Source organism: Salvelinus sp. IW2-2015, linkage group LG8 (assembly GCF_002910315.2).
Source record: "Salvelinus sp. IW2-2015 linkage group LG8, ASM291031v2, whole genome shotgun sequence".
NCBI classification, from domain to species: Eukaryota; Metazoa; Chordata; class Actinopteri; order Salmoniformes; family Salmonidae; genus Salvelinus; species Salvelinus sp. IW2-2015.
The window spans coordinates 8,335,474-8,363,259 of NC_036848.1; the positions used below are offsets into that span (position 1 = coordinate 8,335,474).

Sequence of the window (27,786 nt, forward strand, 5' to 3'; positions counted from 1 at the left end):
AATGTTTGCTGCCCAGCTGCTAAAACTGCCTCTCTATGTAAATGCATTGTTGCATAATTCACGTGTTGCATTTGATTTGGCTGTGATAGAATAGGACCTGATTACTGTACTCCTCTGAATGTGGCGATGCACATTCTCATCCTCCTGTTGGATTCTATTACATTACAAAGAGGAAGGAGAAAGTCTCCTCACAAGTCTCCTTTCCTTAGGTTTACATAGGTCAACTTAGGTCAACTTGCACATTCATCTTCTGCACATCCTACCATTCCAGTGTTTAATTACTATATTGTAATAACTTTGCCACCATGGCCTATTTATTGCCTTACCTCTCTTATCCTACCTCATTTGCACATGCTGTATATAGATTTTTCTACTGTATTATTGATTGTATGTTTGTTTATTCCATGTGTAACTCTGTGTTGTTGTATGTGTCGAACTGGTTTGCTTTATCTTGGCCAGGTCGCAGTTGCAAATGAGAACTTGTTCTCAACTAGCTTACCTGGTTAAATAAAGGTGAATAAATAAAATAAAAAACACACAGTAGAATTGACTGCTTCCTTGAACCATACCATTCAATCTTATTAGTTTATGATTTAAAAATGTWAGAGGATAACATTTTATACTATACTCTCTTAGCCTAAAAATTGACAAAGTACTAGATGGAGTATAATATTTATTACTAAGTGTGGTACAACCAAARAAGTGTCATGATAATTCCTCTAATTTTCACCACTAAGTGCATTCAGTAGGACTAACAATCAATTAGAAGGAAGAAAAGTGTCAGTTGGTATCAGTTACTAATGGTCCATTGAGTAACAGCACWTTCATGTTGTGGCATATTTCTGGTTGACTTTGTAATGTTTATGTAAAATATTTGTTACCTCCTTTGCTTAACTATTAATGAGGCTACAAATAGGAGTGTTGAGCTCTTGATCACACCTCTGAGGAAGACAGATACCAATGCTACTGTCTCCCAGATGTTTATTGGACCCTTACTTAACCAACAACGGCCCTAAATTAAAACAAGCACAAAACACTAAGTTCTCTGTTGGCATTACAGCCTACAGTATATCAATATAGTACAGCTAGGTTATCCTCAGCCGAAACCTCTCCTACGGTTCARCAAGAATCACATGGCACTCTCACTGCTGCCTACCTTATATTTTTCACATTGAGTGCACGTCTGCCAGGTGTGGATAATAAAGAGACTCTCGCTCCACTCGATGGCCTGGAAAGASTGGAGGGAAGTGTGTGTTCCAGCCAGCCAGGTCTGTAGAAGTGGTTCTGGGCCTGACGGACCGGTTCTGTACTGCAGCCTGCAAATGTCCCTCTCCTCAGCCTCACTGCCAGGGCTCGGACTGCAGACAGGGGAACTTTCCTCATTTTCAGGCATGGGAGTATGTCCACTCAGAGAGCTTGGAGATAAGGCTCTCCATCCTCTAGCTAGCATATACTGTAGGACTGTACGCAGGCCTCTGTCAGTCTACTGGGGGGAGGGTATACAGGCTTTTATCAGTCTACTGGTGGGTATACAGGCCTCTGTCAGTCTTCTGGTGGACATACAGGCCTTTATCAGTCTACTGGGGGGTATACAGGCCTCTGTCAGTCTACTGGGGGATATTTTAGGCCTTCTGTCAGTCTACTGGGGGGTAATGCAGGCCTTTATCAGTCTACTGGGGGTCTACAGGCCTTTATCAGTCTACTGGGGATATAGAGGCCTTTATCAGTCTACTGGGGAGTATACAGGCTTTATCAGTCTACTGGGGGATATACAGGCCTTTATCAGTCTACTGGGGGGTATACAGGCCTCTGTCAGTCTACTGGGGGATATTTAGGCCTCTGTCAGTCTACTGGGGGTATACAGGCCTTTATCAGTCTACTGGGGGTATACAGGCCTTTATCAGTCTACTGGGGGATATAGAGGCCTTTATCAGTCTACTGGGGGGTATACAGGCCTATGTCAGTCTACTGGGGGTATACAGGCCTCTGTCAGTCTACTGGGGGATATTTAGGCCTCTGTCAGTCTACTGGGGGGTATACAGGCCTCTGTCAGTCTACTGGGGGGTATACAGGCCTTTATCAGTCTACTGGGGGATATTTAGGCCTCTGTCAGTCTACTGGGGGGTATACAGGCCTCTGTCAGTCTACTGGGGATATACAGGCCTCTGTCAGTCTACTGGGGGGTACAGGCCTCTGTCAGTCTACTGGGGGATATACAGGCTTCTGTCAGTCTACTGGGGATATACAGGCCTCTGTCAGTCTACTGGGGGATATACAGGCTTCTGTCAGTCTACTGGGGATATACAGGCCTCTGTCAGTCTACTGGGGGATATAAAGGCTTCTGTCAGTCTACTGGGGGATATACAGGCTTCTGTCAGTCTACTGGGGGATTGCAGGCCTCTGTCAGTCTACTGGGGGTATACAGGCTTCTTCAGTCTACTGGGGGATATGCAGGCCTCTGTCAGTCTACTGGGGGGTATACAGGCCTCTGTCAGTCTACTGGGGGATATACAGGCTTCTGTCAGTCTACTGGGGGATATTTAGGCCTCTGTCACTCGGGAGATACAGGCCTCTGTCAAGTCTACTGGGGGATATACAGGCCTCTGTCAGTCTACTGGGGGGRAAAAGTACAGTACTGTTCCAATCCTCCTGTTTTGTTTACTTAGTAAGAAGCACTTTCCAATTTGCACAGGGACTGGTGATGTTATGTTAGAAACAAAGCAGTGTTTTTTTTAACGTACTGCGCTGGAATCTGAACAATGACTGACTTCTGAGACTGATTGGCAGTTATTTGTCACTCTGGTATAAAGGATTTTTGGAGACAGGTGCAGGAATACACAATAGGAGTTTTTAATACACCCAAAACAAACACGTTTACAAAAACAACAGAGTATGGGTACACCTTGTTGAATGCCACGGGACGATACCCATAGTACACAATATATAAAGCATGCAGCTTAACAGCTGAACCAACGTATAGGTACTCACACCACCAACGGACATGGGAACAATAACCGACAAAGACAGAGGGAACAGAGAGCACATGTATAACATACTGATCAGGGAAAATGGGAACCAGGTGTGTGTAAGCAGACAAGACAGTCCGGGGTTGATGATAATGAATCCCGTTCAGTGAAGCCTAGAAAGCCGCTGATGTAGACCTCCGGAACTGGTGAACAGAATGAGCAGCAGTACCGGAGGGATCCGTGACATTATGASGCAAAAACAAGACCTCTCATCTCTGAGACTGCCAGCTGAGTTCACCTCCATGTCAATACATTGTTAGTGGAGRGAGAGGAAAAATCAAAGGGATTATGTAAAATGATTAGGCAGTGAACAAAAAACACTATGTGGCTGCTTGATGGCCTCCATAGTTACCTCTCTGTGGGTACGTCCGGAATGGCACCCTATATAGTGGACCCTGGTCAAAAGTAGCGCACACTATAGGGAATCAGGTGTTATTTMATTGGTACGCAGCATGTGTGTGTTATCCTGAAACAGAACATGCAGGGAGAACTTGGCTTCCTGTGATCTGGTTTCTCCTCAATGGCCACGTCATCAGGAGGATAGCAGTTTACATRCTGACGGCCCACTCCATCATTTACATTATTCTACATAGTCTCTAACTGGGTCATCGGGAACTGTGTCTGTATGATAATTGTAAGAGTCAGGATAAAGAAACATGTTTTTAACACATCAAGAAGATGTGTGTATGATTTCACAATTACTAAAGTAGTAATTATTTCACTTAGATGAGTATGGTTGTATTACTTGTGCAATTTGACCTAGATGGATTGTGTGTATGTATTGATATGTAGGCTACATGTAATTTTTTTWAATTGATGTAGTTCTGTCCTTGTTTATTAATGTTCTGTATTATGTCATGTTTCATGTTTTGTGTAGACCCCAGGAAGAGTAGCTGCTGCTTTCGCAACAGCTAATGGGGATCCTAATAAAATACCAAAATACCAAAATGTATGTTAAGTTGTACATTACTCAAGTTAATGACTAAGCTTCTGTAATTAGGCTACTGGTTGAAGACTCATTTTAGCTTCCACTGATCACAGCATGACATCTCACATTGTCTGAAGATTTTGTCATGTAGATCCATAAATGTAACACTAATTAATAATGTTTACTTTGAATTATTGGTAGCCAGGTTTTTCCGTCATGATGAGTCGAAGTGTAAACAAGGAAACAMAATTACAGTACCAGTCAAAAGATTGGACACACCTACACATTCAAGGGTTTTTCTTTATTTTCACAACTTTCTACATTGTAGAATAATAATGAAGACATCAAAAATATGAAATAACACATATGGAATCACATCGCAACCAAAAACGTGTTAAACAAATCAAGATATACAGTATTTTAGATTCTTCAAAGTAGCCACTCTTTGCCTTGATGACAGATTTGCACACTCTTGGCATTCTYTCAACCAGCTTCATGAGGAACGATTYTCCAACAGTCTTGAAGGAGTTCCCACATATGCTGAGCACTTGTTGGCTGCTTTTCCTTCACTCTGCGGTCAGGTCGGGTGATTGTGGAGGCCAKGTTATCTGATGTAGCACTCCATCGCTCTCCTTCTTGGTCAAATAGCCCTTACACAGCCTGGAGGTGTGTTGGGTCATTGTCCTGTTGAAATCAAATGATAGTCCCACTCAAYGCAAATCAGATGGGACGGCATATCACTGCAGAACGCTGTGGTAGCCATGCTGGTTAAGTGTGCCTTGAATTCTAAATAAATCACTGACAGTGTCTCTGTAAGGGGTGTGTATCTGGTGGCAGGGAAGTCAGACGCAGGAGAGCAGAACTTGATAATAGCCGGAGCAGTTTAATAGTAAAACCAACGGCATAAGAAATACAAATTATGGGCACAATAACCCGACGCGCACCAGTCAAACAAAATGTGCACAAGCACTTACAATAAACAATACCACACAAAGACATGGGGGGAACAGAGGGTTAAATACACAACACATAATGGGGGAAATGAGAACCAGGTGTGTGGGAAATCGAGACAAAACTAATGGAAAATGAAAAATGGATCGGCGATGGCTAGAAGACCGTCGACGTCGACCGCCGAACMCTGCCCGAACAAGGAGAGGCACCAGCAAAACACCCCCATACCTTCACACCTCCTCCTCCATGCTTCACGGTGGGAACCACAAATGCGGAGATCATCCGTTCACCTATTCTGTGTCTCACAAAGACACTGCGGTTGGAATCAAAAATCGCAAATTTCGACTCATTAGACCAAAGGACAGATTTCCACCAGTCTAATGTCCATTGCTAGCGTTTCTTGGACCAAGTAAGTCTCTTCTTMTTATTGGTGTCCTTTACTAGTGGTTTCTTTGCAGCAATTTGACCATGAAGGCCTGATTCAYGCAGTCTCCTCTGAACAGTTGATGTTGAGATGTGTCTGTTACTTGAACTCTGTAAAGCATTTATTTGGGCTGCWATTTCTGAGGCTGGTAWCTCTAATGAACTTATCTGCAGCAGAGGTAACTCTGGGTCTTCCTTTCCTGTGGCAGTCCTCATGAGAGCTAGTTCCATCATAGCACTTGATGGTTTTTGCAACTGCACTAAAACATTTTTTTAAAGTTCTTGAAATGTTCCGGATTAACGGACGTTCATGTCTTAAAATAATGATTGACTGTCGTTTCTCTTTGCTTATATGAGCCATAATACGGACTTGGTCTTTTACCAAATATGGCTATCTTCTGTATACCACCCCTATCTTGTCACAACACAACTGATTGGCTCAAATGCATGAAGAAGGAAAGAAATTCTACAAATTAACTTTTAACAAGGCACACCTGTTAATTGAAATGTATTCCAGGTGACTACCTCATGAAGCTGGTTGAGAGACTGCCAWGATTGTGCAAAGTTGTCATCAAGGCAAATAGTGGCTACTTTGAAGAATCTCAAATATAACATATATTTTGATTTGTTTTAACACTTTTTTGGTTACTACATGATTCCATATGTGTTATTTCATAGTTTTGATGTCCTCACTGTTATTCTACAATGTAAGAATTAAGAAAAACACTGGAATGAGTAGGTGTGTCCAAACTTTTGACTGGTACTGTATATTAACAATATCTTGCCAAAGGCTGCTCTATTTTGAGAATATATCATATTCTTAGTTAAATCCTATGTAAGGGTTGCTTTTCCAACAGTCCATATCACAGTGATTAATGGTAGGCCTAACCTATTTTAATTGAAAATTAAGAGATACAAAATCATCAGAAAAAAGTGATATGACAGAACAATTTACTCGGGGAATCTGCCTTGCAAATCCACATGTTCAAGCAATTCATTTTACCATGAATGTCACCACAATTTATAGCCTGCCATACCTGCATCAAACAAATTTAAACCGAGACGATTTTACCTCCTCAATGAAAGACCAAGCGAAAGAGGAGGGACTTGAAGGTGCAATTTGCTGGCAATACCGAGGTCTCGCTTTCCAAGCATTACATCCACAGAACAGCGCGAGGTGCCCCACGCGTACCAAACCGTCCAGCCGTTCACATTTGCGCTCATACTTCCGACTGCGCTCAGGATACATGGACAACTTTTTCGCTTTGTGAATGTCAGCAGGGAACATCTCTGAAATTGTAGTCACAAATAAAACTGTTCACTTCTTAACTGTGTTTTGATACMAKTCGAAAATGTGATTTCTCTCATGGGGATATAGCGTCGTACCATGGTTTTGGAACCTGGCGTCTCCACCAGGACATGGTAAGTGTACTGTACGAGTATAATTGTACGTTATTAGTTACCCCTTTATGTGGAAATAGCTTAAGTCATATATGTATTGTATAAAGTGTGTATTATTGATGCCTATATATACATTATTATGAAAGTTAATTCTAGGAAGGAGGACAGGACAGCTACTATTTGCTGTTGTCCCCAACTTTTACACTCTAATTATGAAATTGCCATTCTTCTAAAGTTGTAAATCAATTTATTGATTTGTTTAGGAATCATGCTGTGGTATTGACCCAGCTTTTCATACATGTGTTGTGAGAGCTACTGTATATTGGAGATGGCCCCCAGCACTGTCATAAGGCGTTTTAGTGTAGATAGCACAAATATGGATGGGTTATGGATTATGGACTGCTGTTACATATGACCATCACTGTATCATAGTTATTAAAAACTCAGACCAAATGTATACAAGGAGTATTGGAAACTATCTATATTGAAAAAGATGAAACACCACTGCATGCCTATAGCTACTTAAAGTCAATCATTAGAATAGTCACATTTTAGATGGTTTCAAAGTAGCAAAACCCTCTTAATTTAACTACACACMTTTTGTCCACATGTTGCCTACAGTACTATGTAATAACTCATTGTTATTAGTGTGCTTTTTTATGTCTTTATATGAACACTGCAGTAACATTACATCTGACACTTACATTGACTCGTTTTCATTTATTTATTATTTAACCTTTATTTAACTATGTACACTGACACATTACATACGCTAGCCATGCAGACTATTTGCTAGAGCAATCAAGGTTAACCAATGTACCTTGATCAAAGGTTCTCCAGACATGCCTCTCTTCACCTGGCTCTGATAACATCCTGATTATCATTCAACTGTTTCCATACACCCTGTTATGTTTAGTTCCGCATTTATCTGTAATGCAGTCCTATATCATCCTTCGCTTTCAGTCAGTATTTCCGTTGACTGACAGTCATATGCTACACTGGGCAGTAACTCCACTCTCTGACTAATCAAATCAAATGTATTACGCCTAAAAGCTTCACAAGAGTACACCTCTGATAAACCACAATAAATCTTTGGGCACTGTTTATGAATTCTTACGGGCACTGTTTATGAATTGTAATCAKTATCTACAGCAGCTATGCTTCTGTTGATGCTGGGGTTATAGATCACATGTGGTCATGTCTGTTTGGCTGATTCTCCGAGACAGACAGCGATCAGAGGTGTATAAAGCTGAGACTGAGAGCCAGGGGTCAAGGCAAGGCGAGTGTGTTCTGATGATTAGCTGGAACGACTAGAAGGGTGTTAATCTCTGCTCCATTGTGAGCTTCCCGTCTGTCCGCCCGCCCGTCTKTTTGTCTGTCWATCTGTCTGTCTGATTGTCTGTCTATCTGTCYGCCTGTCTACCTTACTGCTTGTCTTTCTGTCTGTCTATCTGCCTGTCTGCCTGCCTGACTGCCTGTCTGCCTGGTCAAAGTGAGCTTACGCAACAATCCAGGGGCCAGTCAATAAGGTGGTGGCGGTGCCATGCGATGGGCATGGTAGATACTAGTGAGAGGATGTGTCCTGATTAATGGCACGGAATGGAGAGGGCCTTGTTGGAGGGTCAATAGTCTCCACTTTCACATCACATTAGAACTCTGTGCAGCTGAAGGTTAGACATGAAAACAAACTCTCTTATAGCTCCATTCGTATGTACACTTTACTCCCAGTCCCAGAACTCTCTGAGAAATTATATATAATCTGAAGCTCTTTGTCTGTCTCATGGCCCGTACACAGCCAAGGCTCACACCGTCCTGTCCTGTTCCATGAGTTGAGCTGAGGAGAAAGCGAGGTTTCTCTCTATTCGATTACAGGACTCAGTGTAGACATATCAAACTTTATCAAATGTWTTTTTGATAGGTAGAGGACTACTCCACATGTTCACTTTGTAGAAATGAGTTCATGGATTTGGCAGAGGAAGTACAGCATGGGATTCCTGTCCTTATACTCAGTTCGTAATAAGAATGACTTGTTTGATGACTTTCTGCATTGCCATTTCTTCCACAATTACTCTAGGGCTCCTGAACACCGTTATCAGTATGACGAGCAGAACATGAAAGCTGAATATAAGACTTTGTTTCACCCCAGTTGCTAATTCTAGACCATTTKCGCTGACCCCAGAAATGAACAGTGAGAGAACAATTAGACATGATCCTGTCTCTGCGATTTCTCACCATTTCTTCTGTTGGTCCAACCTCAGTACTGTAGACAGATTTGCTGGGTAATTAAAAAAAACATTGTTTAACCTTTATTTAACTAGGCAAGTCAGTTATTAAGAACAAATTCTTATTTACAAGGTGCTGCTATTAATTGTTTATTGCACGTGTTCCTACTATTGGTTATAATTACTGAACTGAGCCTCTACTGACTGTGTGAATGAAACAATTATCATAAGATTACTGAGAGACTGGAAAACATTTAAAAAATAAAACTAGTTTTCATAAAGCATTTAGTCCATAAAGCTTATGAAAACAGCTTTAAAATAATTTGTTAGTTGTGGGTCATTTATGAGAAAAGAGAATGTCCTGACTGAGACCCAATCACATTTTGTAGGAAAACCACAAGAGGGGAAAGTAGCTATTCAGCTAGCATACTGTAACAGTCCCTTTTCTTAATCCTCAGTAAACATATTCAGTAATTGATTAAGTTATATCATTTGCATCATTGTGGAACAAATGTTTCAAAATCAGGCATAGAGGAATAAACAGACAATGATTTTTTTCCCATTCCATTATGGCAGTGCTGTACTATCCCTGAGTGCTTTCCTTTTTTGATTCCATCTCTTGTATTTGCCCTGGGTGGAGAGATTTTTTTTTGTTTGTGAGGATTTCTAAAACTCAGACAAGCAAGTAAGTAGTGGATCACCACAGGCACTGTCCTCATTATGAAAATCCTATTTTTAGAGATGTTTTCACAAAACAGATATGCTGGCACACACACACACACACACACACACACACACACACACACACACACACACACACACTGAATTAACATAATATTTATATTTACATATAAATAAATGATATGCTATGATAGAGAGTTGAGTTCCACTCTAAATGTTATGAATGAAAATAATGAATTGGGGCCCTTGTTGACATAAAACAAGTCCTGTATGACACCTCTAAGTAATGCTTATCACACATAAATATAATGATGTCACTTAACCATCACAGTACACCTGAGTGAGCAGGAGGTGTAGACTGTAATGAGGGTAATACTTCCTTGTGTTTTTGTCATTAGAACCTTCTAACCTTCAGAGTTCCAAAAGAATATGTTACTGTAAATAATATGTTACTGCAAATAATATGTTACTGTAAATAATATGTTACTGCAAATAATATGTTACTGTAAATAGTAATGTTTAACTGTAAATAATATGTTATGCAAATACTATGTTCCTGTAAATAATATATTACTGTAAATAATATGTTACTGATAACATGTTACTGTAAATAATATGTTAATGCAAAATAATAGTTTACTGTAAATAATATATTAACTGCAAATAATATGTTTACTGTAAATATTATGTTCTGTAATAATATTTACTGCAAATAAAAATGTTACTGTAAATAATATATTACTGTAAATAATATGTTACTGCGAATAACATGTTACTGCAAATAATGTATTTCTTCTAGACTTTTGGGGTTGGAATGGTGGACATATTTGTCAGCCTCAAACAAACTGTCAGCCTCAGACACCCAGTAGATAGAAAACAAATTGTCAGCCTCAGACACCCAGTAGATAGATAACAAACTGTCAGCCTCAGACACCCAGTAGATAGATAACAAACTGTCAGCCTCAGACACTCAGGAACCAAATTCTTTGACTTCCGCATGTATTCCCAAGAGCCAGGCCCTGAATAGACTCACAGAACCCTGCGTAAACATCCAGAGCCTGGCCCTGCATAGACTTTCAGAGCCTGGCCCATAGACTCTCAGTGCCTGGCCCTGCATAGACTCCACGAGCCTGGCCCATAGACTCTCAGTGCCTTGCCCATAGACTCCCAGAGACTGGTCCATAGACTCTCAGAGCCTGGCCCAAAGACTCTCAGAGCCTGGCCCATAGACTCCACGAGCCTGGCCCATAGACTCCACGAGCCTGGCCCATAGACTCCCAGAGAATGGCCCATAGACTCCACGAGCCTGGCCCATAGACTCCCAGAGCCTAGCCCATAGACTCCACGAGCCTGGCCCATAGACTCCCAGAGCCTGGCCCATAGATTCTCAGAGCCTGGCCCATAGACTCCCAGAACCTGGCCAATAGACTCCCAGAGCCTGGTTCTACCTTAACCTCGGTGACTCGCTCTCCTCTCTTGAGATCTATTGTGCTCTGTTTGAGCGAGAGTTGACTGAACAAATCTCCAGTTTATAGGTTTGTTTGAAATGTTAAAGCGTTCCTTATGTTATGTGCCAGATCAATTTGTCCACTGGTCCGGAATGAAAATGTACATTTGGTGAAATTCATAAGAGAGAGAGAGATATGTGCCAATGGGAGCACTAGAGCTGTAGCTAAATACACGGGATAGCATTCCACGGTATAGCATGCCACGGGATAGCATGCCACAGGGATAGCATGCAACGGGGATAGCCATGCCACAGGGACAGCATGCAACGGGGATAACATGCCACGGGATAGCATGCAACAGGGATAGCATGCCACGGGAACAGCATCATGCACGAAGATTAGCATGCCACAGATAGCATGCAACGGGGATAGCATTCCACGTGAACAGCATGCCACAAAGATAGCATGCCACGGGATAACATGCCGCGGTGTAGCATGCCACGGGAACAGCATGCCACGGAGATAGCATGCCACAGGGATAGCATGCCACGGGATAGCATGCCACGGGACAGCATGCCCCAGGGATAGCAGAGCTTTAAGGAGAGCCTTATCTGAATTTTTTATACAATCACACTGCCTTTATGAATTAGCTTTACTATGCACCTGCTCTTATACTGACGTCAAGCAATGGCAACATAAACTTAGCCAGTGATGTATTCACCCAAACAAATGGCTCTTATCTTTTCCCCTATCTTCAGTTTATTTGAGTTGAAGAAAGTTGCTTTACATTAAGTAAACACATTATTTACTCACTGTAGAACATCAGCAATTTACAGTATTGGCAATCCTTAAATGAAAAGTTGTACCAGAGCATTAACAGATATTTTTATACTTCAGAAGCTTGTTGTTAGGAGACCAGTCATACGTTAGTTTTAATACACCTTCTTTTACACTCAGTGTAGTTAATGATATTTGCAATAGCATTAACTACACCAAGTGTAAAAACATTTTGCATGGTGAAATATGAGCTGAAGTTTTCAAGGAAATGTCTGGCACAAAGCTGTAGCAACAGCAGCTGCTCTCACTCTCTCTCTCGCTCTTTCTGCCTCCTCTCTCCCCACCACTGACACTTCCCATCTCTCCCTCTCTCTCTCTCTCTCTCTCTCTCTCTCTCTCTCTCTCTCTCCTCTCTCCCTCTCTCTCTCTCTCTCTCTCTCTCTCTCTCTCTCTCTCTCTCATCTCTCTCTCCCTCTCTCTCTCGCTCTCAATCGTCCCCGTCTCTCTCTTGCTCTCTCGCTCACTCTCTCTCTCTCTGTGTCTCTCCCGCTCTCTCTCTGTCTCTCTCTCTGTCTCTCTCCCACTCTCTCTCTGTCTCTCTCTCTCTTTCTCTTCCTCTCTCTCTCTCTCACTATATATATTTCCCCCTCCCTCCGTCTCCGGTCCAGACTCCAAACCATTCATTTACTCTACCCCCTGACTGGCCAGGACAAGTCTCCCAAGTTTTCTTAGACCCCGGATGGAAGAGACAGGGCTTCATACACAGCAGACAGAGGCAGAGTACTTCTTTCTATAATCCATCACAACCTTCTCCTCTCTACTCTGCTCAGTGGGATGGTTTGTATAAATTTGCACAGGAGGCGTGGAGCAGAGTAGAGTGCAGGCAGAATTCCTTGGCCTTGCAACATCAGATTTGATAGAAGTCCATGACACCCAGACAGCAAACTGTGAGCTGTGTTTACCCTTAATGCAAAGCAAGTGAGAAATCATGCTAGTTTATTACCACAGGATGAGATGCCTGCCACTCTGTCCTCAACCCCATGACCTCTGAACTATGCTATAAATACACATAGCTCTGTCCTCCCTGGACTCTTCAACTGAATTTCACACTGCAGCATTCTCCCCTGTGAGTTCAGTAATATCACAAATATGCACCCTAGCTTACTGTACAAAGGTTATGGGACTTTATTTTGAGATCAAATTTCCACTCTAGTCTGATTCAGGATGACATATGTCCAATTTCAGTTCCCATCAAGAGTTTAGTGGAGTTTAGTGTTGTTTACAGTTATAGTGCATTAGGAAAGTATTCAGACCCCTTGACTTTTTCAACATTTTGTTACGTTACAACCTTATTCAAAAATGTATTTTCCTCATCAATCCACACACAATACCCCATAATGACAAAGCAAAAACAGGACTAGATTTTTTGGCAAATTAATACAAATTTTAAACTGAAATATCGTATTTACATAAGTATTCAGACCCTTTACTCAGTACTTTGTTGAAGAACCTTTGGCAGTGATTACAGCCTCAATTCTTCTTGGGTATGACGCTACAAGCTTGGCACACCTGTATTTGGGGAGGTTCTCCCATTCTTCTCTGCATTGCCTCTCAAGCTCTGTCAGGTTGGATGGGGAGCGTCGCTGCACAGATATTGTCAGGTYTCTCCAGAGATGTTCAAGTCCGGGCTCTGACTGGGCCACTCAAGGACATTCAGAGACGCACTCATGCGTAATCATGCGTTGTCTTGGCTGTGTGCTTAGGGTCGTTGTTCTGTTGGAAGGTGAACCTTCGCTCCAGTCTAAGGTCCTGAGCACTCTGGAGCAGGTTTTCATCAAGGATCCCTCTGTAATTTGCTCCATTCATCTTTGCCTCGATCCTGACTACTCTTTCAGTCCCTGACGCTGAAGAACATCCCCAATGCTGCCACCACCATGGTTGACTGTAGGGATGATGCCAAGTTTCCGTCAGATGTGACGCTTGGCATTCAGGCCAAAKAGTTGAATCTTGGTTACATCAGACCAGAGAATCTTGTTTYTCATGGTCTGAGRGTCTTTAGGTACCTTTTGGCAAACTCCAGGCGGGCTGTCATGTGCCTTTTACTGAAGAGTGGATTCCGTCTGGCCACTCTACCATAAAAGCCTGATTGGTGGAGTGCTGCAGAGATGGTTGTCCTTCTGCAAGATTCTCACATCAACACAGAGGAACTCTAGAGTTCTGTCAGAGTGACAATCGGGTTCTTGGTCACCTCACTGACCAAGGCCCTTCTTTCCCAATTGCTCAGTTTGGCTGGGCAAGACGTCTAGAAACGTTTCCAGCTCTATTAAGAGTCTTGGTGATTCCAAACTTCTTCCATTTAAAAATGATGGAGGCCACTGTGTTCTTGGGGACCTTCAATGCTACAAATTKTTTTTGGTACCCTTCCCCAGATCTGTGCCTTGACTCAATCTTGCCTCGGAGCTCTACGGACAATTCCTTCGATCTCATGGCTTGATTTTTGCTCTGACATGCACTGTCAACTGTTGGACCTTATATAGACAGGTGTGCCTTTCCATATTATGTCCAATCAATTGAATTTACCACAGGTGGACTCCAATCAAGTTGTAGTAACATCTCAAGGATGATCAATGGAAACAGGATGCACCTGAGCTCAATTTTGAGTCTCATAGCAAAGGGTCTGAATACTTATGAAAATAATGTATTTCATTTTTTTACTGAAAAACATTTGCAAAAATTTCTATAAACCTGTTTTCGCTTTGCCATTATGAGGTATTGTGTGTACATTGATGAGGAAAATATATTTTTGAATAAGTCTGTAACGCAACAAAATGTTGAAAAAGTCAAGGGGTCTGAATACTTTCCTAATGCACTGTATTTAACAACTATCAAAAGTTAAAGTTAACGATGCACACAGCCATTAGTTTTGAAAGTGGGTCCCTGTTTTTTGAGTACTACGCCATCCATTTTGTGAGATATGTTACGTATTTTGCAATTTGTGTGATATGGTACAAATCCAACGTGTGCAATATGTTATGAATTTGTTTTGCTTAAGATCCCAGAGTGTTGTCTTTAATCGTAGAATATAATGTTGATATAGGCCAGCTCTTTATTTTGGTCAGTTCTGCGGGAATTCCTGTCATGTTATTGTGTTTCTTGGGGAAATCTTTCATTTATTCGTATTATTTTTAATATTGTGAAGAATGTTGCTTGTTTTCAAAGTGATCAATGCAACAGAGTTGTCTGGACAGCTCCTGACTGGACCTAGATGGTGGAGGATCCATCCTACATCCGGACACATAAAACATGTTAAATAGCAAAAGCTCCCAATATCTTTATCATGTGCTCATGTTCTTTTTAAGAWTTATGGTTTGCCCATGAGAAAGGTTTGCAGTATGTACGATTCATTTTTCTGTTCTGTTCTGCAAAAAAAGGTTAAGGGGAAAGAGAAAACATTCTATTAGAGGAAGTGTCTAAATTTCAAATCWATAGCAAACTTGTTTCATTTTATGAAGCTCAAAGAGCCTCAGCATGCTGCCAATGGGAATGACACTGATGCCAGCTGCTATTATTGATTTGTTTAAGCTACTGTTTTTAGAGGCTTTGGTGTGAATGGTGACGCTGCTTGACATTGGCTGAGTCATACAATTCACTATTCAGACCACCTGTGTCTGTGTTTGAAAGGCTCTGATCCTCTGGTTGAGCTTTCCTGTCCTTTAGTACGTTTTATGGTCAAATACTGCACATTTTTGACAGACAAAGACCAGAAACCATATTTTCCATAAATGTTCTATTAATCAATTTGAAATGTTGTCCATAAAGGTTCACATTCACCCCCAGTACAAAGAAAGGAAAATGTATACTAACACATTTGTTTTTAGGTTAATGTTTAATTTTAACCGAACAGGAACTGAATGTTAGTCGAGGTAATTGAGATAATATGTACATGTAGGTAGAGTTAAAGTGACTATGCATAGATAATAAACTCTGAGTAGCAGCAGCGTAAAAGATGGGGGAGGGGGGCAATGCAAATAGTCTGAGTAGCCATTTGATTAGCTGTTCAGGAGTCTTACGGCTTGAGGGTAGAAGCTGTTAAGAAGCCTTTTGGACCTAGATTTGGATCTCCGGTACCGCTTGCCGTGTGGTAGCAGAGAGCAAACAGTCTATGACTAGGGTGGCTGGAGTCTGACAATTTTTAGGGTCTTCCTCTGACACTGCCTGGTATAGAGGTCGTAGGCTGAGCAGTTGCCATACCAGGAAGTGATGCAACCAGTCAGGATGCTGTTGTAGAACTTTTTGAGGATCTGAGGACCCATGCCAAATCTTTTCAGTCTCCTAAGGGGGAATAGGCTTTGTCGTGCCCTCTTCTCGACTATGGATGGGTATCGTTAAGATTTTAATTGTATTACTACTCTTACCGATACTGCTTATCGATCCAGTACTTTAACAGTATTCTTATCGATTCTTTTTTGTTATTTTTTGTTAAAACAAAAAATCGAAAAATATTAAGAACAGAATTAACATTGCTTTATTTTCTGAAATGTAAAACAAATAAAATAAACAATTATTTACAGCAAAAGAAACAGCAATGTTTTGAACAAATCACTATTATAGACTCTAATGTTGTGATGATGGAAATGTAAAACAAATGAAATAAGCAATATTTTCCTGCAAAAGAACGTAGATCGGGCAACGAGAGATGAACCACGAGCTAGGCAGTCGAAAACTGTGCATTTCTCTGCCTGTACATGATGCACTTTCGATAGATGTTTGGACAGATTGCTTGTGTTTCCGCCCTTACAAGCAAAAGTCGTATTGCACTTGTGGCAACAAGCATTGTCAGCATCTACTCTGGTGAAGCGTAACCACACATTTGAACGTTTAGCTCTCTCCGCCATCGTCACTAAACCTCGAGACTTCTTTACTATTAGATTTTGTGCACCAGCTGTTGTTTACAAATATACACAGACCGCCACCCCTTGTCTTTCCAGAGGCTGCTGTTCTATCTTGCCGATACAGTGTAAAGCCCACCAGCTGTATGTTATCCATGTCGTCGTTCAGCCACGACTCGGTTAAAAATAAGATATTACAGTTTTTAATGTCCCGTTGGTAGGATATACGTGATCGTAGTTCGTCTATTTTATTATCCAATGATTGTATGTTGGCCAATAGGACCAATGGTAAAGGCAGATTACCCACTCGCCGTCAGATCCTTACAAGGCACCACGACCTACAGTATGTCCCCGATATCTCCGTCTCTTTCTCCTGCGAATGATGGGGATGAGGGCCTTGGCGGGTGTCTGAAGTAAATCCTTTGCGTCCGGCTCGTTAAAGAAAAAGTATTCTTCCTGTCCGAGGTGGGTAATCRCTATCCTGATATCTAGAAACGTTTCCAGTTCCTGCTTTTCCATGTTAAACTGGCTGGCACAGACCAATGGGCCAGAGCCTCATTGGTTCATTGTTCCAAGTTTCCAACACTTTCCAAAGGAGGTATTTATAGTCTTGGGATTATTAGTGCATTCATTAACTGCACACTACATGACATTTGGACAGACAGTCACATGAATCTCCCATTTTAGTCATTTGTCTTTAWTCAGGTTCATAAGCCAGCCACACAGTCATGCAACACTTGTATTGCTTGCATAATGTCACCAGGATTATGGCACCAATAAACCGACTCATTCATCTTTGCCCCCAATTTCTTTATTATATGGCTTTGTGCTGTATACAGTTAGGTTAGAAATACACATTTATTTGACTGTTAGTGTAGCCTACATAACTGTTTGTGTCACAGGATTAAGGGATTTCACATACTTGTCAACATGTYTACGTCAAACTGGCAACCCGACTACTAGTGTATATGAACATGAATTATATGACTGCTGTTGCTGTTGCCGTTACCCTTTTCCCTATTATTTGGAGCCGTTTAAATCAAGGGCCGTGTAATTGTYAAGTAATAGACCCTAAAACTCTTATTTGTTACTTTTTTGTTACGCTAATCAGTGTAATGGTTGTCATTATACTTGTGAATATGGCCCAGTAATATCATATCAGGCAACATAGGKGCTACCTTTATGTTTGTCAATATTRAATGATTATTACTGATGTAATGGGCCATAAAGTATAATGGGATAAACAAAGTAGTATCTTTCCCATTTCAGGATGCCAGGTTGGGATTTTAGTAATCCTATACTCGATAAAGCCTTTTTATACCTTTAATGTGCAGGCTCTTAAGATGCTCTGACAGCATTCATCATTATTACATATCCTTAACCCTTGAGGGAAGTTGATCGTTTTTTGTTGTTGATTATGCCTTGGATAGCTTTATTCTTAACAGTCAGGGACAACAATAGTGTTTTGCTCGCTTTGAAATAATTTGAATATTGCCAATTTATGGCCTACGGGACTGAATAGGAAATGATGGACATTCTGGAAGACTTTGGACTTTGCTCAGAGGTCTTGAATACAGAGGAGGGAACCCAGACTGTTTCTTAGTGAATCGTAAAATTGTAGGGCGTGTTAGGTTGTAAAAATATGTAAACCATTCAAATCAGTGTGAGACAGGAGGTTGTATTGTTCTGAGGTGAAGCAGTCAGCTTGTGGTTAAATATACGTTCCTTTACAAGGCATTCTCCCTCCCATGTATTGGTGAGCAGGTCTGTGAAGTTGCCACTGTACTCTTTTTAACGTGTTACTGTAAGACCACCTCGATCAGCAGCACATTATAATGTGTGCCATATTAGTAAAAGTTCTTGGATATACAGCCTTTTATGGTCTTTGTGAAAGTACAAGTCAACACCACTCAAACAGTTCTACAGGAATCCCATCTACTCTACTGGGAACGTTACTGAGGTTATTACTGTTTATGTCTGTGGAGGTATTAAAAACGTAGACATGAGCGGGACCTATAGGGATTTTAGAATTACCCATAAAGATACTGCATTCCAGATGGGAGGCCCAATGCAAACCCTAACGATATGTAACTTTAGCACTACCTCGCTGTTCTGAAACCCACTAGAGCCAATGTCCGTGACCCCGGGGAAATGTAATTAGCATAATACAGCAATACCCATCAAATTCCATCTGTTTTTTTTCTTCAGTCCACCGCATCCGCCTTTGTCGGCCTTCTGTATCTGTGGTGGAAGGTGGTAGAGCTACCGTGCTGTTTATTAGACCTGGAGACMTCCCCAAAAATCGATCTTCTCATGAAAACGTCTGTAGCGTCCAAATGGYATGGGCTATGGAAAGATGGTACTCTCACGAACACSATGGTGTTCTCCGTTTTGCTCTACAACCCCCACAAGTGTCACAGGACTGGTCTGAGGCAGAAGAGGCTGCCGAGGGGAGAACGGCTCATAATAATGGCTGGAACGGAGCAAATGGAATTGTATCAAACACCTGGGATACCATTTCACCTATTCCGCTCCAGCCATTACCATGAGCCTGTTCTCCCCAATTAAGGTGTCACCAACCTCCTGTGGTCTGAAGGTAACCTGGTACCAGACTGAAAAATGAATGGAAGTGATAAGGGCATTTCCACGTAAAGGTATACGGGTAATTCCATAATATTTTCTTTCTTCTTTTTTTCTATCTATCAGATATAATGCAGACACATCAAAACGTACTTCCTTTTGATTTATTTTTGGACTCTGTTTTTCCATGTGTGAGTCTGTTATTCAAYGTGTTTCTATGGGCTAATAGCARTAAGGCCAAATTCAATGTTACATCAATCATTTTTTAATATWTTTTTTTTATATCTACAGGGGTCCTAAAATGTACCATCTTAAAACAATTCCATATGTTAGCTTAGTTGAAACCCATCCTCGGGCCCTTAGGCCTTCATTTGTTTTTACTTTGTTTTTTAAAATGTATTTGAGTTTTTTATGTAACTTTTCTTTGRATTTCTTCCACTTTGACATGCAGACAATAAATGGGCCTATATACAGTATACTGTGTTACTATAGTGGTGAGGGTGCTTCACTTTGAAGTGTGTGTGTATATCAATTATACTTCTGTATTGAATGTGTGGCTTTTCAGTAGTCATGGCAATGAGCATACCTTAGGAGATGGAATGAGAGGGTACTAAGTACTGAATGGGACCGCTTTAGTTGTTACATCCCTCCAACAATAGCCACATTTCCAACACCACTCTAAGGTGTCTTCAGCCAGGTTATCACAATCTGCCCTTGCCTTCGAGCCAATAGGTGCAGTTTGACTTTTATATCTTTGGCCATAGAATTTTAAAAGGCTCTGAGTCAGAATATTGAGGCCTACAATGAATTTATTCCTCTCAAGGCACTTATGTAAAGTCCAGTGTTTTTATTGGTCCTACTCCTGCAGCTGGTATTCTATCAACAGAAGAGTCATTCTCTAGTATTAGCAGCTCTAAGTAATACTGTTGAAACACACTGCTACAGTCTATTGCTATTTTGAACATTTGGTGATGACTTCAATCTGAGTGTTTGACAATGGTGAATGGTTAGTGAATCACCATTAGTGAATGGTTTGACAATCACCTCAGGTGTTGTATTTATACCTGCTGAAGCATTTTCAAACACCAAGTTCAGCTTCTTTCTGTTTCATAAAATGTCCTGAACTCTTTTTGGTGCTCTGAACCGTTCTGTCATTTACATTCGGGGGGAAAAAGTCTATGAAATATCATCGAATGACTTCTATTATAATGAATCAATATCATGCTGATAAACAACCTGAGAGGGGTTTTAGATAGTCAGTCACAGCAGAAACTTCTCTCTGTAATCTCTCCCAATGACATCAGTGGATTGTTAGTTAGCCTACTGACTCCATAATCAATCATTAAACTCTCCTAATTAATTTTAAATAGTTGTTCTATACTTATAGGAAGTAATGTATGTTTTGGGAGATAAAGAGATACTCTGGAGGCATGGCTGCACACTGTATCCACATGATGTGCATTATTAATGGTTTGGCAAATTGCTATTTTCATACTCGGCTGCATCCACATGCCCAGAGCAGAGCTGAGAGCGTTGGTGCCGAGCAGGAGAACTCAGTAAATATGATGTCAGGAGTAGCACAAGTAAGAGCATTAAGAGCCCCAAAACCATCATTAAACCCAAATTAGCATTTAAATGAAATTGGAAATCCATCAGGGAGAGTGTGTGTAGTATTCAGTATAATGAGAAAGTTTCCTTGAGGCTGATGCTGCTTTTGTGGCATGCGGCATCCCCCACACCCAACAGTAACAGGTTGGCTTCTACCTGACACATATGGTTCCCTCGGTGCATTAGTCCACAGTYAAATTAGGGAAAAGTTGAAAGGAAAATGTCTTAAATTTGTTGAGTAGTAATATATCAAATATCATTATATCATGGTAAGTGAAAGTATAAAACTTGTGAAAATTGTTAATAGTGATTGAATGAATACACTGTCTGGATCAAACCTTAGACCAGGAACAGGAAGCAGCCAATGATTTGGAAATATGTGGCAAATGTGAGTCTGGTAAGAGGTCAGAGGTCAGACGTCATGTTCCTTGATTAGGATGGGGGATTAATGAGCTGTGGACCAACAGGGGAAACCTGAGCCAGATGACAGGGTGTCCCTCCACAACACAACGCTGGACCATCAGGGGAAACCTGAGCCAGATGACAGGGTGTCCCTCCATGTTGGTTCCAGCGTTGTGGTTGTGGAGGGACACCCTGCATCTGGCTCAGGTTTCCCCTGTTGGTCCAGCGTTTGTGTTGTGGAGGGACACCCTGTCATCTGGCTCAGGTTTCCCTGATGGTCCAGCGTTGTGTTGTGGAGGGACACCCTGTCATCTGGCTCAGGTTTCCCCTGATGGTCCAGCTTGTGTTGTGGAGGGACACCCTGTCATCTGCTCAGGTTTCCCTTATGGTCAGCGTTGTGTTGTGGAGGGACACCCTGCCATCTGGCTCAGGTTTCCCCTGTTGGTCCAGCGTTGTGTTGTGGAGGGACACCCTGTCATCTGGCTCAGGTTTCCCCTGTTGGTCCAGCGTTGTGTTGTGGAGGGACACCCTGTCATCTGGCTCAGGTTTCCCCTGTTGGTCCAGCGTTGTGTTGTGGAGGGACACCCTGCCATCTGGCTCAGGTTTCCCCTGTTGGTCCAGCGTTGTGTTGTGGAGGGACACCCTGCCATCTGGCTCAGGTTTCCCCTGTTGGTCCAGCGTTGTGTTGTGGAGGGACACCCTGTCATCTGGCTCAGGTTTCCCCTGATGGTCCAGCGTTGTGTTTGTGGAGGGACACCTGCTCATCTGGCTCGGTTTCCCCTGATGGTCCAGCGTTGTGTTGTGGAGGGACACCCTGTCATCTGGCTCAGGTTTCCCCTGTTGGTCCAGCGTTGTGTTGTGGAGGGACCACCTGTCATCTGGCTCAGGTTTCCCCTGTTGGTCCAGCGTTGTGTTGTGGAGGGACACCCTGTCATCTGGCTCAGGTTTCCCCTGTTGGTCCAGCGTTGTGTTGTGGAGGGACACCCTGCATCTGGCTCAGGTTTCCCCTGATGGTCCAGCGTTGTGTTGTGGAGGGACACCCTGTCATCTGGCTCAGGTTTCCCCTGTGGTCCACAGCTCATTATATCCCCCTCCTAATCAAGGACATGAGTCTGACCTCTGACCTCTTACCAGACTCACATTTGCCACATATTTCCAAATCATTGGTGCTTCCTGTTCCTGGTCTAAGGTTTGATCCAGCAGTGTATTCATTCAATCACTATTAACAATTTTCACAAGTTTTATACTTTCACTTACCATGATATAATGATATTTGATATATTACTACTCAACAAATTTAAGACATTTTCCTTTCAACTTTTCCCTAATTTGACTGTGGACTAATGCACCGCAGGGGGAACCATATGTGTCAGGTAGAAGCCAACCTGTTACTGTTGGGTGTGGGGGATGCCGCATGCCACAAAAGCAGCATCAGCCTCAAGGAAACTTTCTCATTATACTGAATACTACACACACTCTCCCTGATGGATTTCCAATTTCATTTAAATGCTAATTGGGGTTTAATGATGGTTTTGGGGCTCTTATCAATCAAATCAAATCACATTTTATTAGTCACATACACATGGTTAGCAGATTGTTAATGCGAGTGTAGCAAAATGCTTGTGCTTCTAGTTCCGACAATGCAGTATAACCAACAAGTAATCTAACCTAAACAATTCCACAACTACTACCTTACACACACACACAAGTGTAAAGGGATAAAGAATATGTACATAAAGATATATGATGAGTGGTGGTACAGAACGGCATGGCAGATGCAGTAGATGGTATAGAGTACGGTATATACATATGAGATGAGTACTGTAGGGTATGTAAACATAAAGTGGCATAGTTTAAAGTGCTAGTGGTACATGTATTACATAAAGATGGCAAGATGCAGTAGATGATATAGAGTACAGTATATACATATGAGATGGGTAATGTAGGTATGTAAACATTATATTAAGTGGCATTGTTTAAAAGTGGCTAGTGGTACATTTTTACATAATTTCCATCAATTCCATTTTTAAAGTGGCTGGAGTTGAGTCAGTATGTTGCAGCGGCCGCTAAATGTTAGTGGTGGCTGTTTAACAGTCTGATGGCCTTGAGATAGAAGCTGTTTTTCAGTCTCTCGGTCCCTGCTTTGATGCACTGTACTGACCTCGCCTTCTGGATGATAGCGGCGGTGAACAGGCAGTGGCTTGGGTGGTTGTTGTCCTTGATGATCTTTATGGCCTTCCTGTGACATCGGGGTGTAGGTGTCCTGGAGGGCAGGTAGTTTGCCCCTGGTGATGCGTTCTGCAGACCTCACTACCCCTCTGGAGAGCCTTACGGTTGTGGGGCGAGCAGTTGCCGTACCAGGCGGTGATACAGCCCGACAGGATGCTCTCGATTGTGCATCTGTAGAAGTTTGTGAGTGCTTTTATGTGACAAGCCAATTTCTTCAGCCTCCTGAGGTTGAAGAGGCGCTGCTGCGCCTTCTTCACAACGCTGTCTGTGTGGGTGACCAATTCAGTTTGTCCGTGATGTGTACACCGAGGAACTTAAAACTTTCCACCTTCTCCACTACTGACCCGTCGATGTGGATAGGGGGGTGCTCCCTCTGCTGTTTCCTGAAGTCCACAATCATTCCTTTGTTTTGTTGACGTTGAGTGTGAGGTTATTTTCCTGACACCACACTCCGAGGGCCCTCACCTCTCCCTGTAGGCCGTCTCGTCGTTGTTGGTAATCAAGCCTACCACTGTAGTGTCATCCGCAAACTTGATGATTGAGTTGGAGGCGTGCATGGCCACGCAGTCGTGGGTGAACAGGGAGTACAGGAGGGGCTCGAGAACGCACCCTTGTGGGGCCCCAGTGTTGAGGATCACGCGGGTTGGAGATGTGTTACCTACCCTCACCACCTGGGGGCGGCCGTCAGGAAGTCCAGGACCCAGTTGCACAGGGCGGGGTCGAGACCCAGGGTCTCGAGCTTGATGACGAGTTTGGAGGGTACTATGGTGTTAAATGCTGAGCTGTAATCGATGAACAGCATTCTCACATGGGTATTCCTCTTGTCCAGATGGGTTAGGGCAGTGTGCAGTGTGGTTGCGATTGCGTCGTCTGTGGACCTATTGGGTCGTAAGCAAATTGGAGTGGGTCTAGGGTGTCCGGTAGGGTGGAGGTGATATGGTCCTTGACTAGTCTCTCAAAGCACTTCATGATGACGGAAGTGAGTGCTACGGGGCGGTAGTTGTTTAGCTCAGTTACCTTAGCTTTCTTGGAACAGGAACAATGTGGCCCTCTTGAAGCATGTGGGAACAGCAGACTGGGATAAGGATTGATTGAATATGTCCGTAAACACACCAGCCAGCTGGTCTGGCGCATGCTCTGAGGACGCGGCTGGGAAGCCGTCTGGGCCTGCAGCCTTGCGAGGGTTTAACACGTTTAAATGTTTTACTCACCTCGCTGCAGTGAAGGAGAGCCCGCAGGTTTTGGTAGGGGCCGTGTCAGTGGCACTGTATTGGCCTTAAAGCGGGCAAAAAAGTGTTTAGCTGTCTGGGAGCAAGACATCCTGGTCCGCGACGGGGCTGTTTTCTTTTTGTAATCCGTGATTGACTGTAGACCCTGCCAATACCTCTTGTGTCTGAGCTGTTGAATTGCGACTCGATTTTGTCTCTGTACTGGGACTTAGCCTGTTTGATTGCCTGCGGAGAGAATAGCTGCACTGTTTGTATTCGGTCATGCTTCGGTCACCTTGCCTGGTTAAAAGCAAGTGGTTCGCGCTTTCAGTTTCACGCGAATTGCTGCCGTCAATCCACGTTTCTGGTTTGGAATGTTTTAATCGTTGCTGTGGGTACGACATCGTCAATGCACTTCCTAATGAACTCGCCTCACCGAATCAGCATATTCGTCAATATTGTTGTTGGACGCGATGCGGACATATTCCAATCCGCGTGATCGAAGCAGTCTTGAAGCGTGGATTCAGATTGTCGGACCAGCGTGAACAAGACCTGAGCGCGGGAGCTTGTTGTTTGAGTTTCTGTTTGTAGGCTGGAATCAACAAAATGGAGTCGTGGTCAGCTTTTCCGAAAGGGGGGCGGGGAGGGCCTTATATGCGTCGCGGAAAATTAGTATAACAATGATCTAGGTTTTCCCAGCCCTGGTAGCACAAGCTCGATATGCTGATAGAATTTAGGGAGTTTTGTTTTTTAGATTAAGCCTGTTAAAAATCCCCAGCTACGATGAATGCAGCCTCAGGGTGTGTGGTTTCCAGTTTACAAAGAGTCAGATAAAGTTCGTTCAGGGCCTACGATGTGTCTGCTTGGGGGGAATATATACGGCTGTGATTATGATGAAGAGAATCCCTTGGTAGATAATGCGGTCGACATTTGATTGTGAGGAGTCTAGATCAGGTGAACAGAATGACTTGAGTTCCTGTGTGTTGTTATGATGATCACACCATTCTCGTTAATCATAAGGCATACCCCCCCGCCCCTCTTCTTACGGAAAGATGTTTGGTTCTGTCGGCGCGATGCATGAAGAAACCAGCTGGCTGCACCGACTCCGTTAGCGTCCCTTGAGTTGCCATGTTTCCGTGAAGCAGAGCACGTTGCAATCCCTGATGTCTCTCTGGAATGCTACCCGTGCTCGGATTTCATCAACCTTATTGTCAAGAGACTGGACATTTGGCGAGTAGTATCTAGGGAGTGGAGCGCGATGTGCCCGTCTCCGAAGCCTGACCACGAGACCGCCTCGTTTGCCCCTTTTTCGGCGTCGGAACGGTCGCCGGCTGGGATCAGATCCATTGTATTGGGTGAAGGCAAAACACTGGATCCGTTTCGGGAAAGTCATATTCCTGGTAGGAACGAATGATGAGTTGACTTAATCGTATATTCAGTAGTTCCTCCCGACTGTATGTAATGAAACCTAAGATTACCTGGGGTTCCGATGTGTACTTAATGCTCTACTTGTGCTACTCCTGACATCATATTTACTGAGTTCTCCTGCTCGGCACCAACGCTCTCAGCTCTGCTCTGGGCATGTGGATGCAGCCGAGTATGAAAATAGCAATTTGCCAAACCATTAATAATGCACATCATGTGGATACAGTGTGCAGCCATGCCTCCAGAGTATCTCTTTATCTCCCAAAACATACATTACTTCCTATAAGTATAGAACAACTATTTAAAATTAATTAGGAGAGTTTAATGATTGATTATGGAGTCAGTAGGCTAACTAACAATCCACTGATGTCATTGGGAGAGATTACAGAGAGAAGTTTCTGCTGTGACTGACTATCTAAAACCCCTCTCAGGTTGTTTATCAGCATGATATTGATTCATTATAATAGAAGTCATTCGATGATATTTCATAGACTTTTTCCCCCCGAATGTAAATGACAGAACGGTTCAGAGCACCAAAAAGAGTTCAGGACATTTTATGAAACAGAAAGAAGCTGAACTTGGTGTTTGAAAATGCTTCAGCAGGTATAAATACAACACCTGAGGTGATTGTCAAACACACAATGTACACTAACCATTCACAGCAAACACTCAGATTGAAGTCATCACCAAATGTTCAAAATAGCAATAGACTGTAGCAGTGTGTTTCAACAGTATTACTTAGAGCTGCTAATACTAGAGAATGACTCTTCTGTTGATAGAATACCAGCTGCAGGAGTAGGACCAATAAAAACACTGGACTTTACATAAGTGCCTTAGAGGAATAAATTCATTGTAGGCCTCAATATTCTGACTCAGAGCCTTTTAAAATTCTATGGCCAAAGATATAAAAGTCAAACTGCACCTATTGGCTCGAAGGCAAGGGCAGATTGTGATAACCTGGCTGAAGACACCTTAGAGTGGTGTTGGAAATGTGGCTATTGTTGGAGGGATGTAACAACTAAAGCGTCCCATTCAGTACTTAGTACCCTCTCATTCCATCTCCTAAGGTATGCTCATTGCCATGACTACTGAAAAGCCACACATTCAATACAGAAGTATAATTGATATACCACACACACTTCAAAGTGAAGCACCCTCACCACTATAGTAACACAGTATACTGTATATAGGCCCATTTATTGTCTGCATGTCAAAGTGGAAGAAATCAAAGAAAAGTTACATAAAAAACTCAAATACATTTAAAAAACAAAGTAAAAACAAATGAAGGCCTAAGGGCCCGAGGATGGGTTTCAACTAAGCTAACATATGGAATTGTTTTAAGATGGTACATTTTAGGACCCCTGTAGATATAAAAAAAAATATTAAAAAATGATTGATGTAACATTGAATTTGGCCTTACTTGCATTAGCCCATAGAAAACATTGAATAACAGACTCACACATGGAAAAACAGAGTCCAAAAATAAATCAAAAGGAAGTACGTTTTGATGTGTCTGCATTATATCTGATAGATAGAAAAAAAGAAGAAAGAAAATATTATGGATTACCCGTATCCTTTAAGCGTGGAA

General features: G+C 42.4%; 1 long non-coding RNA gene across 1 annotated transcript in view; it reads left to right on the top strand.

Annotated features, from left to right (window-relative positions):
- Positions 1-6,504: 6,504 nt before the first annotated feature.
- LOC139028128 (uncharacterized) overlaps positions 6,505-27,786 on the top strand; it is a 64,244-nt gene continuing 42,962 nt past the window's right edge. Inside the window, exon 1 of the long non-coding RNA XR_011480305.1 lies at positions 6,505-6,750. This is a non-coding gene — a long non-coding RNA (uncharacterized lncRNA). The remainder of the gene's footprint in view (positions 6,751-27,786) is intronic.